Source organism: Emydura macquarii, unplaced genomic scaffold (genome assembly GCF_026122565.2).
Source record: "Emydura macquarii macquarii isolate MOO-44397 ecotype Brisbane River unplaced genomic scaffold, CSIRO-AGI_Emac_v2 contig_2890, whole genome shotgun sequence".
Lineage (NCBI taxonomy): Eukaryota > Metazoa > Chordata > Testudines > Chelidae > Emydura > Emydura macquarii.
The window spans coordinates 955349-971537 of record NW_027133027.1 but is presented as its reverse complement, the minus strand read 5'-3'; the positions used below and the strand labels follow the sequence as shown (position 1 = coordinate 971537).

The 16189-nt window shown below is 38.5% G+C and overlaps 1 long non-coding RNA gene across 1 annotated transcript in view; it reads right to left on the bottom strand.

The window, feature by feature from the left end:
• Positions 1 to 3080: 3080 nt before the first annotated feature.
• Positions 3081 to 16189, bottom strand: part of LOC137166605 (uncharacterized) — a 107051-nt gene continuing 93942 nt past the window's right edge. The window contains exons 3-4 of the long non-coding RNA XR_010923746.1: positions 6221 to 6298; positions 3081 to 3404 (exon numbers count right to left, since the gene is read on the bottom strand). This is a non-coding gene — a long non-coding RNA (uncharacterized lncRNA). The remainder of the gene's footprint in view (positions 3405 to 6220; positions 6299 to 16189) is intronic.

Genomic DNA, 16189 nt, shown 5'->3' with positions numbered 1-16189 from the left:
AACTGGACACCCTCATTACAGCTCACCATTTGTGCAGCATGCATTTACAGTACCCTTTCAGGCTGGTGTTGTGTCTCTGGTAGGTGTGGCAGCCTGGAATCTATCTTTCCAAGAGGTATTGCGAGACTACTGGTTTTCTCATGCATGCATTCTAATTTCTCTCTCTCTCTTTCTCGCTCGCTCGCTCGCTCCCAGAAATGGATAGTTCCTGACTTATCTGCACTAGGAATCTACTGATACTCCATCCATTACTTCACCTGGAGGGCAGGTTTATGTCTGAACCCTGGCTGCCAAAGGTAGAAAGGTTAATCCAATTGAGGGAAACTGTTTTTTCTTTCTCCGTGTCGGTAATTCCAGTAATGTGTTGTAATGAAAAGACCTAGAGAAACACAATATACGAGAGCACTTTGTGCTCCCAGTGACAATAGCCATGCAGGCAATTTGAAATAAATAACCAGCCTTATCTCTGGCAGAAAAGGAAAGAAGAGAAAACATGCTTGACTTGTTCAGGTATGTGACTTTGTTCTGGAAGGAGAGGGGTAGAGAGGCTCTCAAGTCTATTTTGTTGACCCATAGTAATCTGCAGCACATATTAGAGGAATGGTACTTCAGATTAAAAAAACATAATAGCAAAAAGCAGCATAACCTAATGACTAAGGCACTGGACTACAAGTCAACAGACCTAGATTCTATTCCCAGCTCTACTACTGAGCTGCTGGGTAACAATAAGCAAATCACTTTATCTTTCTGTGCTTCTGTGTCCCCTCCCACTCAGTTTGTCTTATCTATTTAGACTGCAAACTCTAAATCAGGGACTGTCTTATATGTTTGTACAGTGCCTAACACAATGGAGCCTTGATCTTGGTTGGGTCCTCTAGGTACTACTCTACTACAAACATTTTTTTTTTAAAAGTCTGTTTTAAGAATTGAGACTGTTGTTTAGAATTATTTGAACTATGTTTTCACATGTCCTTGTTCAGGGAAGCAACTCTTTTTCACTAATCTCTTTACATATCCTAGCACAAAAGAGTTGACTGACCTGATTGAACCTGTTACATGGTGTATAATAAAAAACACACATTTACCAGAATTACCACACAGTTACCTGGAACATCCTAAGGGCATTTCAGATGTCTCTGTATGGCAATTCTTGATTGAATTTATAATAGTGCCCACTGTGCAGTAGATTATAGTATGATTGGAGGACTAAATACACTTGGGAGGACTGTATAATTTTAAAGGCCCTAGTACATTTTTGGTCAAGAACAGATATTTAGCTTGTGTTTAGGTATTCAGTTGGTTGAATAATTTGTTGAGAATGTTGACACTTTTTCATAGAGGTTTTGTAAATAAATGTTTGCATTATTCAACCAGTTCAACATATAGTTCATAACAGTCTGAATATTTTGGCATATTTTCATCCAATTCCAAGAGTAATACCCTATTATCTATCTTTTTCCTATTAGTAGTTTTTGTACATGTGTTTGCCGGAGTTTAACCAACAGAAAATCTCAAAAGAACCAACTTTCAACATTTTTATTTCCATTCCTATCCAGACCCTGCCATGCAAGGATACAGACAAATGAAAAATAAGTGGGGAAAGCCACCAGCAATTTGGAACCATAGAACAGTTTAATATGAGTTTTGGGCAAAGTTTGGTGTTTTGTTTTTTAATATGTTTTGAGGTTTTTTTGGGAGGGAGAGAGGAGTTAGAATAAAGATGATTTTATCTGAACAAATACATCCATCACTAGTTTTTGTGACCACAATCCAGAAAAGCATGTAAACAGAAAAGTAAATCAAAGAATGTGAAAAGTCTTTAAATGACAAAATATACAATAATTTGGTTTTGGGGAAGGTGTTATGCAGCATAAAGTAACAGCACTAGCACACACTCTTCTCTTTAGCATTCCATATATGCACACATGCATACCACACATCTAGCTGCTAGATCATTAGGTGTTCAACCATGCAAAAAAAGGAAAAAAAAAAAGGAAAGAAAAAAGCCTCTTACTCCAGTGCTTGCAGCAAATTATCTCTCTCTTACAACTTGTTATATATAGAATATACAAAAAAGATCAGCAGTATAGACTGGAAAAAAATAATATTGAGTTTTCCCCTCCTGCCATCTTTCAACATGAGCTAGATCATCATGTGTATAAAAAGGTATCAAGTGTTGTTCCTTTTGTTTCTCCTTATTAGTTTTTCAATGTAATCAGAGGTCTGCATGGTACTTTCATTTGCTTGTAACTATTACTTTTACGAATATTGGGCCAGCTCCGCAATTGATATAAGATGACATAGCTTCTTTGACATTAATGGAGCTATGCTGATTTCCACTAAGTGATGACTGGACTGAAGTTGTATTTTAATACAGTTATAATCAAGAAAATATACTGTCATTTAGTCACATCCAAATCTGAATCCCCTTTGTTGTATATTATCTATCTATAACTTAGGGCTTGTCTACACGGAACAGCGAGGTGCATTACAGTGTGGGCGGAATCATTTCTAAAGCTCTCTAATATGTTGCACATTAATTGGTCCATGTAGATCTGCTGGCGCACACTAAAGGTACCCTAGTGTTCTTTAACATAGTACTGTTTCAAACAGCTCTATATTAAAGCACACCTTTAGGGAACCTTTAGTGCACACCAGCAGGTTTTACATGGACCAATTAATGCGCAACACATTAGTGCACTTAAAAAAGTCACACCCCATAGGGCTCATTACCCCATGTAGACAAGCCCTTATCTTCCTTAATAATAAGTTAATGCACAAAATACATTAATAATTGGCAAAAGAAAAAAAGTACAATTCTACTTCAGCCAAACAGTTTATATGGAGTTACTGGGAGGAAAAAGAGATTGGCATTTAAGTTGTGAAGTAATGGTTGTTTATAATCTTTGGCCTGTAACTGAACAGTAATAGTTTCAATTTGCATTCAAATAAAGTAAAACTCTCAGCGTAAAAGCCTTTTTTTTTTTTTTACTAGTTCCCATAAACCAGAAAGAGATTAAAGTGTAGACCATGTAAGGAGGACAGGAGGATAAATCAACCAGACAAACAAGATGATCAAAAAAAAATCTCCTTTGCAAATGTTTACTCACTTGTCGTCACAACTTCTGGGTCCTACATAAAAGTATTTTTCACTAGCTGCAGGTTTCTGCTGCTAGAGCGTCAGCTTTAAGTCAGCTGGTAAAGCCTTTACCTGTGAATATTGGGCACACAAGCTTTAGATGGAATTCTGCTTTCCTCTTGGCTAATCAAAGGCCTGGTCTTGGAAAGTGCTAAGTGCTGGCTGGGAGGTGCTGAATAGCCTCAGCCCCTTGGTCCAAGTCTTCAAAAGCCTCCTAGTCTTGGATTCCTTCATTTCAGAGTTCCAGAGGGGTAGCCATGTTAGTCTGTATACAGCAAAAACAACTTGAGTTCTGTAGCACTTTAAAGACTAACAAGTTTAATTTCAGTAGGCATAAGCTTTCGTGAGCCTCAGCTCACTTCCTCAGATGCAGTTGGTAGAAATGATACAGCAAAATAGGAAACATAGAAAATATATAGAGGGCTACATTTACATATCCAAGGGCACAGATAACAATGGGGACGCCGGGTACTTGAGGCTTGATGACAACCATTGAGTAGCTCCATTGAGCTCACCTCCTATTCAATGGTTGTCATCAAGTCTCAAGTACCCGGCGTCCCCATTGTTATCTATGCCCTTGGAGATGTAAATGTTGCCTTCTATATCTTTTCTGTTTCCTATTTTGCTGTATCATTTCTACCAACTGCATCTGAGTCAGTGAGCTGTGGCTCACGAAAGCTTATGCCTGCTGAAATTAAAATTGTTAGTCTTTAAAGTGCTACAGAACTCAAGCTGTTTTTGCTTTATTTCAGAGTGTCTAACATAAGACAGCATGGCCTAAGGCCAACTGGATGCCCAGATCCTCTGGAAGAATTAAGCCCAATGTATTTCAAAAGAGCCGCCCCAAAATTCAGGCACGCAAAGTCAGAGGACGTTTTTGAAAACAGAATTTGAGCTGTTCAATTTTGCTTAGGGCAACCCTATGGCTTTTAAGCCAAAGCCCTGCATAAAGGGTGGCATGGAGTCACGATGAAGCAGCAGTGGAAAGGCTGCGTCTCAGGCAGATGTGATCTCTTCCATGTACATAAGTGTGTAGCCACAATACTCCTCCTGGTATGCTGACTCCACTTCACAAGCCAGTGAGGAGGATGGGAGAGCAGCAATGCCATGACACAGCCCCCTCCCCTAGTCTCCCCCAGTCTTTTTTTCAGCTACCTGCTCCATAGGGAAAGCAGGAGTGAAGAGTTCCTGTCCCTATACAAATGCAGGGAGTGGTTCCATAGGAAGCTCTTCTGCTGCTCTACAAGTAGGAAAGATTTCTTGTCTGCTCCTCTACCCCTTCACGGCCACACAAGGGCCGCTCACAACCTGAGATTCTGTAGAGACCAGCAATTTCTTCAAAATAGCCTTGGAAAAGTTCCTAAGTCCTTGACCATGGTAAGTTTCTTGTGCCCATGGATGTCCATTGGATCCATCCCTTTCACTCATCCACATTGGCACAGTTATGCAGTCATGGACAGAAGAACAGGGACCACTGATTCAAAATATAGAAGAAAAGACAACAGGGAATCTCTCTCTTATCATTGAACTATCTGTGAGTGGGCAAAGAACTATGGTAAAGGTGTTGGGTTTCTAAGCTGCATGGCCTGTAGAGCAGTCCTCTATAGTAGCATTATTTCCAGTAAGATTTATTTCATTATGTTTTAATTAAATATTTCTGACATTTCATCCCACATTGTTTAAAGGACTAAAAACAAAACCAACAAAGAAAACCAGAGGGGGAAAAAATATTCCACACTCATGAATGAAAGTGACAGATTTTTTTTACTCTTAGAATCTCTACACATTTGTACAGCCCATAACGTGGCTAATGGTTACTAACAAGGGGTTCTGGGCAGGAAAAAAGTGCATCTCAGTGATATATGATAAGCACAATTTAAAGATACATAATTCCACATAAAATAATTTTAAAATAAGGAGAATATGATCAGTTATTGTCTAGCCTTAAAATGCCTGAATTCCATTTGCTATTATGTTATCTTAACATGCAAGAATCTTTATATTAGAGAATTGAGTCCATAAATCTCTATTCTATTTGTAAATATATATATATATAATTATAAATTAATTTACAATCATGCAATTAATGTTTTAGTGTCACATATATACTTTCAAAGAAAATGTACATGTGAAGAATGCAATTCAGCTAAATTACAAAAAGAAGCATGGTACAGATCTACCTTAATTGGGGTGGTCATTAGACTGGGCTAGATACTTGGTACGGACATCCCATAATGGATCACATCCTCAGCTGGTGTAAATCCACTTTAATGGAATTACATTATTTAAACCAGAAAAGGTTCTGTCACAATGTATTTTACCTGGCATTCCCCTCTTAATTGTATCATGTTTGCCTCAGTCATTACCTGAAATGACAATTCAGCCTGAAAACGTTTCTAGCTTTTAAAGACATTTTTTGTCCTCCAATACATACCCACAAGTCTCCCATGAAATCAAAGGGAGTCCTACATGCATATATGAAGACTGAATATGGCCCAACATTGTGAAAGTATCACATACAATTATCAAAGACTGAGATAAGAGACTTCTGAAAAGTGCATCTTCTCTTTTGTCTTTCAAACTGATTAAAATAAGACAAAAACAAAGGAAAATGGAATTTTTTAGTAATTGGGTTCGGTTGACTGTAACAAAAGGGCATGTTACAGGCCGATTAATAAAATACATTTTGATGTAAAGGTTAGAGGGCTCGATGTACGTGTCTTAAAAACTGGTATCATTAGAAAATGGGTCTCTTATAAATTAAAATAGCAAGGGTGGCAGATTTGTGATATTTTAGTCAATAGTAAAAGTTTTATGAAGGGTTATTAGTCAAGTTTAGTGTTCCCCCAACCGCTCTCAAATAACCAATATTTCTTTATAAGGAAAAAAACCAAAGTATTTTTACCATTAAAAACAGTAACAATATTTTATCTGGTTTTATCATAGAAAGATGCCAAAGTGGTTTTGAAAGTGCTTTTGAAACTTGTCATTATTAAATATAAATAAGATAGCATTCCAGGATGCTCCCCATTTCTGATAGATCACTTTTCTGGAGTCTATATCCTGCATTGGAAAACTAACCTGATGGGGTTTTTCCTGTGTCTGTCTTAGTGTTGGAAAAGCATCCACTTCTGTGATCCTTAACAGAACTTGACAATTCTGCAAATGGAAAAGAAAAAAGGAAAGTCAAAATGGAGGGAGGCGACTTCATCCATTCTGTTCTCTCAAAAGGTTTCTAGTCAAAATTTGGGGAAAGAGGTCTTTTTACGTTAAGAGGGGCAGTTGTCTCTTCAAAAAAGTCACCATCCCTTTAGACTACTTTCTTCAAAGACAAGGTTCGCAACACACATACAAAATCCCAAACAAATTAAATACATTTGGTGACCCTCCCTCTCAAGTAATAGATACTCTTTCTCCTTAGAGTAGCAGGTACTTTCCGGCTTACCTCACTATCTGCTGCTAGTAACTGGTTCCAGCTACCCTCCTTTCTCCCTCTTGAGAACATGAGGAAATTACTCCTCTGATTCATAGATTCCCACTTTTTCCATTTTTAAGAGAAACTGAGTAGTCTGGGAACCAAGGCCCAGATCCCCAAAGGAATTTAGACAACTACTTCCATTGAAATCTGTGGGAATTAGGTACCTAAATCCCTTTAAGGATCTGGCCTTGAGACCCTTAAGGTCTCCCTTTTAGGTCCTAAAGTGCCTGTAGTGCTCAACATCCCACTCCCTTTATGCCAATGTCTCCTTTTGAGCCTTTAAAGAAATGGAGAAATTGCTCAAAAATGTGAAATTTCTGGAAATGACGAATAAATACATTTTAACTGTAAGCACAGCTCTGCAAAGAGTTTTCTGAGATTTACAAAACCAGCAAAAATATAGGTCTTCTCTGGACTCAAAATTTGCATATCCACCTCAAGTTATCACTAATAAGAAGCAATTATTTGCAGGCAAAAAATTCCCTATTTTGTCTAGCAAACCTCTTGTCCTAGCTTTTGCAAGTCCAAACAAGTGTTGTCATAAACAAACATTGCTCCAGTGAATTTGTCCAATATTTTTACAAAATGGAAAGGTAGCAGAAGTAGAAACTAATGGAGCCGCAGCAATGCTCTGCATTCCGCAACCTTTGAGAATAGGTGTAGGTTTACCATTAGCATTTTGTAAAGCAAAACCTTTTGCACTGTGTAAATTGTGAATACTTGGACTGAGACATAATAGGCCAGATTCTGCCATACTTATTCATGCTGAAGATGGTCTCCTCTGTGAGTAGTCCCTCTACATTCATAGGACTATGTGCAGAATTAGATGCTACTCAATGTGAGTAAGGCTCAATATGAATTTAAGCTTGAATGTATTTTGCCCATACATAGCCAGGAAATGTTTCCTAAGCAAAAATGTAGTCCTTTAAATTCTGCATTAAATGCTGGTGCCTGCTAGGATTTGTGAAAAATATAGGAATGACATGTAGAGTCCACAAACCCTTTATCTTTAAAAATGTTAGTGCAATGCAGAATTGACTACCATTTACCTTTCCAGACTAAGGACAATAAAAATTTAAGACTCCATCTATAACTGCAATCTGATTGATCTTTTTAGTGTGTTTGTGCAATGACATAGGGCTAAATTCACCTCTGGCATCACAGCTGTGTTATCATATGCAATGGGATATTAGGCTGACATTAGGAAAATGTTTTATAAAATACAATAGAATTTGCCAATGGGTCATCTTAAAAAATATTTTGACTAGAAACCTTTTGAGAGAACAGAATGGATGAAGTTCCTTAGTGGCCTTTTACAATAGCCTCTGTACTAATGAACATCTGGATTCCTCGGTGCTGTTTCACTGTTTATCTTCTAATCCGTAGTATATTAGACCTTGATATGTTCATAATAAAATGGCAGCAAAGGCTGCCTTAAACAGAAAAAGAGGATGAAGACAATTTTTCCATTACCAATACATTCACCTTTGGAGCCTGAGGTACATTATCGGTTTATTCCAGGAATGGAAACCTCAAGTCAACTGCTTTCTGTTTGTGGAGCATTACAATTATAGCTCCTTGCTGGAGATTTTTCTTTAAAATAAAATCTCAAAACTGTTTTTGTACACAAATTTCACTAAGTAACTATTTATAGACAAATATAAGCACAGGACAACCATAGATTATACTGAAAAGTGCACTTAAATAAATTATTTAGTTGACTGACAAATCAGTAGAAAAAGCACACCTAAAACAATTACTAAAAGCAGTTTTGTTCCAGTTCTACCTCTCTTCAGGGAAAAGTAGCCTGAAAGAGCTACAACCTTTATATCCCTATTATTATACTCTACTGGAGAAGGTAACGACCAGGAGATACATATTAAACTACTCTCAATGGTTGTGTCAGGATCCTGGGCAAAGGCAGGCAGGACTAAGGGCAGGAGCTTGAGATCCCTGAACTGAAGCCAGGGGTCAGAGCTATTCCCAGGGTCAAGAGTCAAGCTGAAGATCAAGCCTGAAGAGTCAAGAGTTAAGCCAAGGGTCAGAAACAAAGTCAGGAATCAAGCTGAGGGTCAATACCTGGCATCTTGGGTCCATGTTGAGGTTCTAGGGGTCAGATTGGAGTCAGAATTCCGGTCAGTGCCCCGAATTCAGGAACAGCACAGCAAGACACACATAATAGGAAACTAACCATTCACCTTGTTGTCTGGAACCTTCCTGGTATGGTCCATGAGCTTATATAGGGTCAAGGAGCCAGTCAGGGATTGCTAAAACCACTGTCAGTCAGATGACTTAAGGCGGAACATCCCATGGTACTCAATTACTGCAGATTGTAGGACACTAAGAGCAGAACCACCCCCCCTTACAGCTCCTGATTGAGAGCAGTAAGGGGATGTTAATTACCTGGAAGCCCTCCACCCAAGGGTTCAAGTCCCACTGATCTCTCTAGCTAGAATTTGTTGCATTGTTTTGTTAATCATACAGCAATCAAGGAGAAAAGGCTATTTATTTGATATATTTCTTGGTATTTTGATGTGCTAATATTAGCATACAGGGAAGGATCATGATATCTTGGGCTGAATCCTTCTCATCTTGGGAGTGTTTCCATTGACTTCAATGTGCATTGAAACAATCTCCTTATTTGTGTGAGAATGTAGCCCTGTTTTCTCTGTCAATGGCACTGCTTACATAAGTAATGCATAGCAGGTTTTGACCTTACTGTATACTTGCAATGTAACATGGTGGAAGTCTTCATGTATATTTTTTCCTGCAAATATGCAATGGAGAAATAGGTCTGTAACTATTCAAAACAAAAAATGCTAAGAGAATGTTGAAATCTTTTCCCTGGGTGGGATTTTTCAAAGGTGTCTATGTCATTTAGGAGCATAAGATCCAGCATCTTTCAATGGGACTTGAGCTTAGACACATATATGTTTTTGAAAAATTCCATCCCTTATAATAAGTCCTTATAATAATATTTTACACTATCCAGTGACTTTCATCTGAACAGCTCAGTGAACTTTGCTAATCTATAATCCCCCACATTCTGCAGATAGTAAGTGGCACCCCTGCTTACTTCACATATATCAGGAGCTAATTCAGTTGAGAATTTTAGATACCACAGTTGCCTCTTAAAATGCATCTGTTGCACCACAACCCACATAAAATTATATATTATCCCAAGACCTTCTTTAGTCAAAGAACCAAGCAAACTGCAATCACTGTAAGGCCAGAGCAGCATACAGGGTTAGGTGAGACAATGAATAATCTCACACATAAAATTTAATTTAAACGTAACATATAAACTTTAAATTTATAATTATAAAATAAAAACTAGCATAAATATCTCTATATTACATTGATATGGAGGATGCTTGGGCCTCTTTTATAAAGGCAACCAAATGATGGCAAACCATAATGATAGATCCTCATTTATTTAGAAATGGGGTTATTCAGGGGGAAGGTTAGAATTTATCCCTTAAAGTTTCTGTTAATGATACACTCTGATTTTCTGTTAAAAGTACCTTTGGAAAAAGAATTTACCAACTTTCCCTTACAGTAGCTCCATTCAACTTTTCTGTAATGTCACCATCCCTTTTTAAGTGCTTTTATTCCCATGGGTAGTTGAAAGAGATTACAAGATTACAAGCTGCAAATGTATTATGATGAATGTTATGTTACTCTAGCTTTTTGTCAATTTATAATCAGCATAGAAATATAGATCTGGAAGGAACCTCAAGAGGTCCTTCAGTCTATCCTCCCGAGGAAGGATTAAGTATACTTGCACCATCCCCAACAGGTGTTTGTCTAACCTGTTCTGAAAAACCTCCAAAGACAGAGATTCCACAACCTCCCTAGGTAACCTTTTCCAGTGCTTAGCTGTCCTTCTAGTGTAGCTCAACGAACTAGCTTTAGCACTTTATTTTACTTAATAGTAACACAAAGAACCTACACAGGCCTGTAAGATATTAGCTGCTTATAATACATATATTGCCCTATAATAGGGCAGACCATCATGTAAGGCAGGGTTGTGTGTCTTTCACCATCAGATCCCCAGAGAAGTGTGAGAGTATATATGCAAAGAATGGTACAAGAGATAACACTATCTTTGTACTATTGTTATCTTTTTATGCGGGTTGGAGCTTTTGTGTCTTTACTAATTGTGTTAATAAAAGTGATGAAAGCTTTGCTTTGACCTCAACGTGTCTTTGTTATGCACCCCAGAGTTCCCAATCAGATACTGAAATCGATAGCCTTGATTCTGTTGTGCCTGATTCTGGGACTAAAATCCTAAAATCCTCCAGCTCTTAAATTAGTATTAATCAGAAATCAATAACCACTGAAGAATTGGGCTATAATAGTTAGAAAGCTTTTCCTAATATCTAATTTAAATCTCCCTTGCTGCAAACTAAGCCAATTACATCTTGTCCTACTCTTGGTAGAAATGGAGAATAATTGATTATCATCCTCTTCATAATAGCCTTTCACATATCATGTCTCTCTCAGCCTTCTCTTCTTTAAACTAACCACGCCTACTTCTTTCAACTTTTCATCATTGGTCAGGTTTTCTAAACCGCTTATCGTTTTTGTTGCTCTCTTGTAGATTCTCTCCAATTTATTCACATCTTTCTTAAATCGTGGTGCTCACAATTAGACACAGTCCTCCAGTTGAGGCCTCACCAGTGTAAGAATTACACCACACAGGAGTAAGCACATAAAACTATTTTGGAGTGATAAAGCCTTATACTGCAAGATGATCTCCATAAAGGATATAACTTCATGGTCAAATCTGGCAAACATTACAAGTGCCATTCCAGTCAACCAAAGCTTTAACTAATAAAGGTTTCTAGTCCTTTCATTTAATGAAGACAGCCTTCAAAGCATACACTGATCAGTAGGCTCCTAAGCATGGTACAGTAATTCCTCCTAAAAATCACAAGAATTTCAAGGAAAAACCACAACCCCCACAATTGCACTTTCTCCTGTTCCCCGCCCCACTGCCAGCCATCTAGCAGCTCTCTCTCTTGCGCTCTCTCTCTCTCACACACACACAGTAGGGACAGGCAATGGCAGAATCTTCTCTCCTCACACATCTCCTTTGGAGCCCTGATTTCTTCATAAGTATGCAATCAAATGTTCATTATAAAGTGCATAAAGAGGTTGCAAATCTGTCAAAGCCAACTGGCAGGTTTTGTTTGCAAGGCCATTTGTGAATACTTTTTATTTGCTGTATTAAACTCTCCACTTATTACTTTTTTTTGGTTCAGCTTCTAGATATAAATTCTCCTCTGCTCCTAATACGACGTTCTCAAATAGTTTCCAAGCTCATTCAATGGTTTAAGCATTTTACTTTGTCCTTCAGCCTGCTTTTTACCAGTTGCTTCACAGCTTTTAAATCTGCCTTTTCAAAGTTCACCATCTCTGTGCTATCCTTTTGTAAAAATCAGAACCTTTATGCTTTTCTTAACATCCTGGATCCAGTCTTCAGCTAGTGTAAATGTGGTTCCATTGACTGCAATGGAATTAGGCCGATTTATACGAGCAGGGGGTTTGGCCTCATATTTTTGTATTTCATTGCAGCATTGCCCAGATTTATAGCTATTTGACTGAAATCTTCACAAGTTTCAATAATGGCCTTAAAGTACCCTCCTTCCTCCTCTACTTTTTTTGGAGGGAGGGGGGAGCAGGCAAGGATTGTTGTAAGTCCTCTACTCAGGAGTTTGACACACAGAGACAGAAAAACTTGCTCTGCATGAGGTAATGCTGCTGTTCTGGGATACAGCTCAAAGCCTTAATTCTGACAGTGAGGAGCAGAGCACATTAGTAGTGTATCTCACTGCTCCTGCTTTCCTTTTTGGCAAGAGTTCGCTACTGCAAGCCAGCAGGTGTTTAATGCTATTAAATTTACAGGTAGTGAAAGCTGTTGAATTTTAAAACATCTGGGTAACATAAATTATCAAAACCCCTTTTCAGTCTAGGTCTGGAAAGTGATTTTGAAATCTGCAAAAAAGCATTAGTATCCTTGACAAAAATGTGTTTACTTCTGAACATGTGTCCATGTGACTGTGGGATACTGCTAATATCCTCACTCTTGTGACTATAATACCCATAGTTTGTGAATCAGGAAATACCAGGGAGGCCCTTTTCAGAGGCCAAATCTCCTCAGAATTCACCTTGCAAATGGGTTCCGTGTGGATCACACAATCAGTCATACAGAAAAGCAATTTCTTTTTCATGTGGTTGCTGCAATCCATCAGGTCCGTTCCTGCATGCTGCTCTAGCTACTCCTGTGTGCAACATCAGATGCGAGGAGTAACACAGTGATTAGAAAGAACATCACAAATCTGCAGAGTTCATTGACTTTCACAAGAATGGACCAGTTACGTGTAATAACAACTGAACCACGTGAGAGACTGAGAGAAGAATACAAAGTTCTTGGAAAGATGTTTCATGCTTTAGTTCAGCTGACAGTTTCTAATTTAGATTTCTTAAGTTAGGTACTTTAATAGAAGTAGCTGAATACCAATACTGAGCCCTCACAGATCAATGGAAATCAAAATTGAAGGTGTTAATGTCAATGGGAGCTGCAGGTGTGGGGCACCTCTGAAAATCAGGACGCTATTTTAGGCACCTAACTTTAGGTACCCAGGTTTGAAAATTTTGGCCATTACTCTTAAATGAGTTTTCTGCTACTTTTAAATTAACAAATAAGAACTCACTGATCACAGATCCAGGACTCTTCTTCATAAGCCACAGTCTGAGCCCTGTTCTCTTTAGCACACTCCAGGATTGGCATATTGGCGTGTGGGCTTTCCTCTCCTGAAAAGGTATTGTCATGATTTTGTTATCTGCATTACAGCATTGCCAAGAGTCCCCAGCTGAGATTGGGATCTCAGTGTGTTACGCACGCACTGTACATACACAGAGTAAGAGGCAGTCCCTGCTCTAAAGACCTTAAAATCTAGACAAGAGAGACAAAAGGGAAACAGGCACAGACGAAGTAATTTGCCCAGTCCAGTCCCCTATCCACTAAAACTAGACCATGCTGCCTTCCTATTTTCCCCCGTGACTCTATTTCTGCTACAACTTTCTCCTCCTCCATCAAGATTTGCAAAATCAGGATATGATTATTTCTGTGAAGAATTTATTATAAGTAAATTGAAAATTGAAACAAAATAATGGAGTGACTTCATCCATTTCATTAACAGTTATAATCATCAATGGGAGATAGGGAGGGGGTTGAGAAACAGAAATCCTTTTCATAAATTCTTTTAGGAGCAGTTATTTTAAGTTTCACCACACTAAAGTGGTTTGTGTGAACTAATAATAAATAATTCCATCACAGGAGTATCAAGATGTCTTTGCAAAGCTAAGGTAGCAAGGAGGTAGGAGAAGGAAAAGAGAGGGCACCATTATGTTCTGTGATAACATAATGTGATTTGCAGTATGTACAGTTTCATTAACTCGGAGTACTGCATGTACAACTAAAGCATTTTCTCAAAAAAGAAGGAACTGAACCAACAATCTAGATCTGAACACTACTGAATTTTGATGAAGTTCAGATGTGGATCCAAACTTGGCATCTGGCCCCTACCTTTATTATAGGCTGAATTTCTTTAGAAAGAATTCGTCTGGAATAATGTTACTAAACACAGATACTTTATGAAGATGGAATATGGAGTCTTCAGCACGAGGGACCGTGAAACACATGTGTCATTCTCTGCCAAGGGAAACTGTCACGCAAAAGCATAATTAGAGGCCTGATTCAGTAATCCATATTTGGGCAAAGCATCCATTAACTCCAAGGGGAGCTGTGTCGAAGTAGAGGGCTGCACGATTGGGGCTTTGAGCAATCCCTATCATGTCACAGACATGATTTCATAGAAAGATTACTGCCTTTCAGTACCAATTAGGGCTGAGATCTGCAGACACCAAAGGGATTTTGATGCCTAGTTAATGGAATTGAGCATCAAAATCTATTAGATAGCTTTGAAAATCTCAGCCTCACAGTTTGCCCTGATAACCATGCCTTAAAAATAAAGAGGCAAATTCTGCCCACACCACTGCAACTATAGAACATCTGGGTGGAACAATTCCTTCCCACCTTGCCTTCAGGACTCTCCACAGCACAGCTTAGTTAGTCTAGTTGTGCGCATAGAGCATGATTTGGCTCTCTCTAAGTTTCCTAGTGTGGAATTTTAACTTACAATGATTGCTTCTTTTTTGATGGCTGTTGAGTTATTGGAAATTCTCTCTGCCAGCACGTCCTCTTCCCCACATCACACACCCTGTATTAGGCATGTTATTTCTGCAGCCCATTAAAACATGCTTTGTAATAAAAATCTCCACTTTTCTCAAGTGAAAATTCTAAGATTTAGCTTCATAGGCGATTGAAATTCCCAATGAGATTAATATCTACATTTCAAATTTAAAATGATTTTTAACTGGAAACAAAACAAACAAAAGCCAGTTACTGCTGGCAAGCACCTTTGGCTTTTAGCAGCCTTGTTACCAGCCGTTCCCTTAAGGTACATTTCAAAAACCATGTCTAACTTCTCCCCTTGCACAGGAGAAGAGATTGTATCAATTATTTTATAATCTATAATAGATGATCTATAAGCAGTTTTCCAATGGATTGCATTATTTCTCTCACTCGCGCCCCCTCCCCCCACCTACTTACTTACATAATTTCTTTGTGTGATAAACATTTTTTATGCGTTTTTTCAAACTATTTTAGCAGAAGTGTTATTTTGGTGGAAATACACATTATAACAGCCAAAATCTTCACAAACAAGTGTCAGTCTTCCTTTCCCGTCCCTCTCTATATATTGAATTTCATTACTGAACACCCAGCCAGCCAAACCTGAACTGTATGAGCTTTTTCTGGTACTGTGGCCTTTCCAAATGGTCTTTACAGGTTCAGCCTTGCCTTCCTGATCCCATAAATGATATCCACTTCCAAACAAGACATGGACAAGAAAACTGCCTAATCAACTGCGGCGAGGTATATTCCTTATTACTATTAATAAAATTAATAATAATAATAATAATAAATATATAGAGAATGAGGACGCACACACACATCTTTTGCAATTCCCAATCACTTTGGAGAACAGCATATTATTAAATGCTTCACTTCACACACCATTTAAATGCAGCTACATTTAAGGTGGCATGTGTCATCCATTACAGAGCTGCTAGCAAAACATTTGTTAAGAAGGCAGACAATTTAGAGACTGTCAAAGAGGATACAAGCCCTTTAATCTGGCTGGCACCCTTTTACCAGGCCTAAGGCTTTTGAGGCTGGGGCTTCTGGAGAGGGTGAGAGGAAGATCTGCTTCCACCCTGCATCAATTTGAGGTGCCCAGGGCTAACCCAGGGAGGAAAGTGACTGAGCCCTGGAGAGGGGCCGAAAAGACTAATTGATTTAGTTGGACTGCTTTCTTTTGCCTCAGAAGGGGGGGACTTTTATCAGTTTGCCTGAAGAGCTAATCTCTAAATCATCTCTCTAATCAGAGGAAGTCACATGTGGAAAACTGAGGCACAGATACAGTGGGCGCTAGAATAGGGGT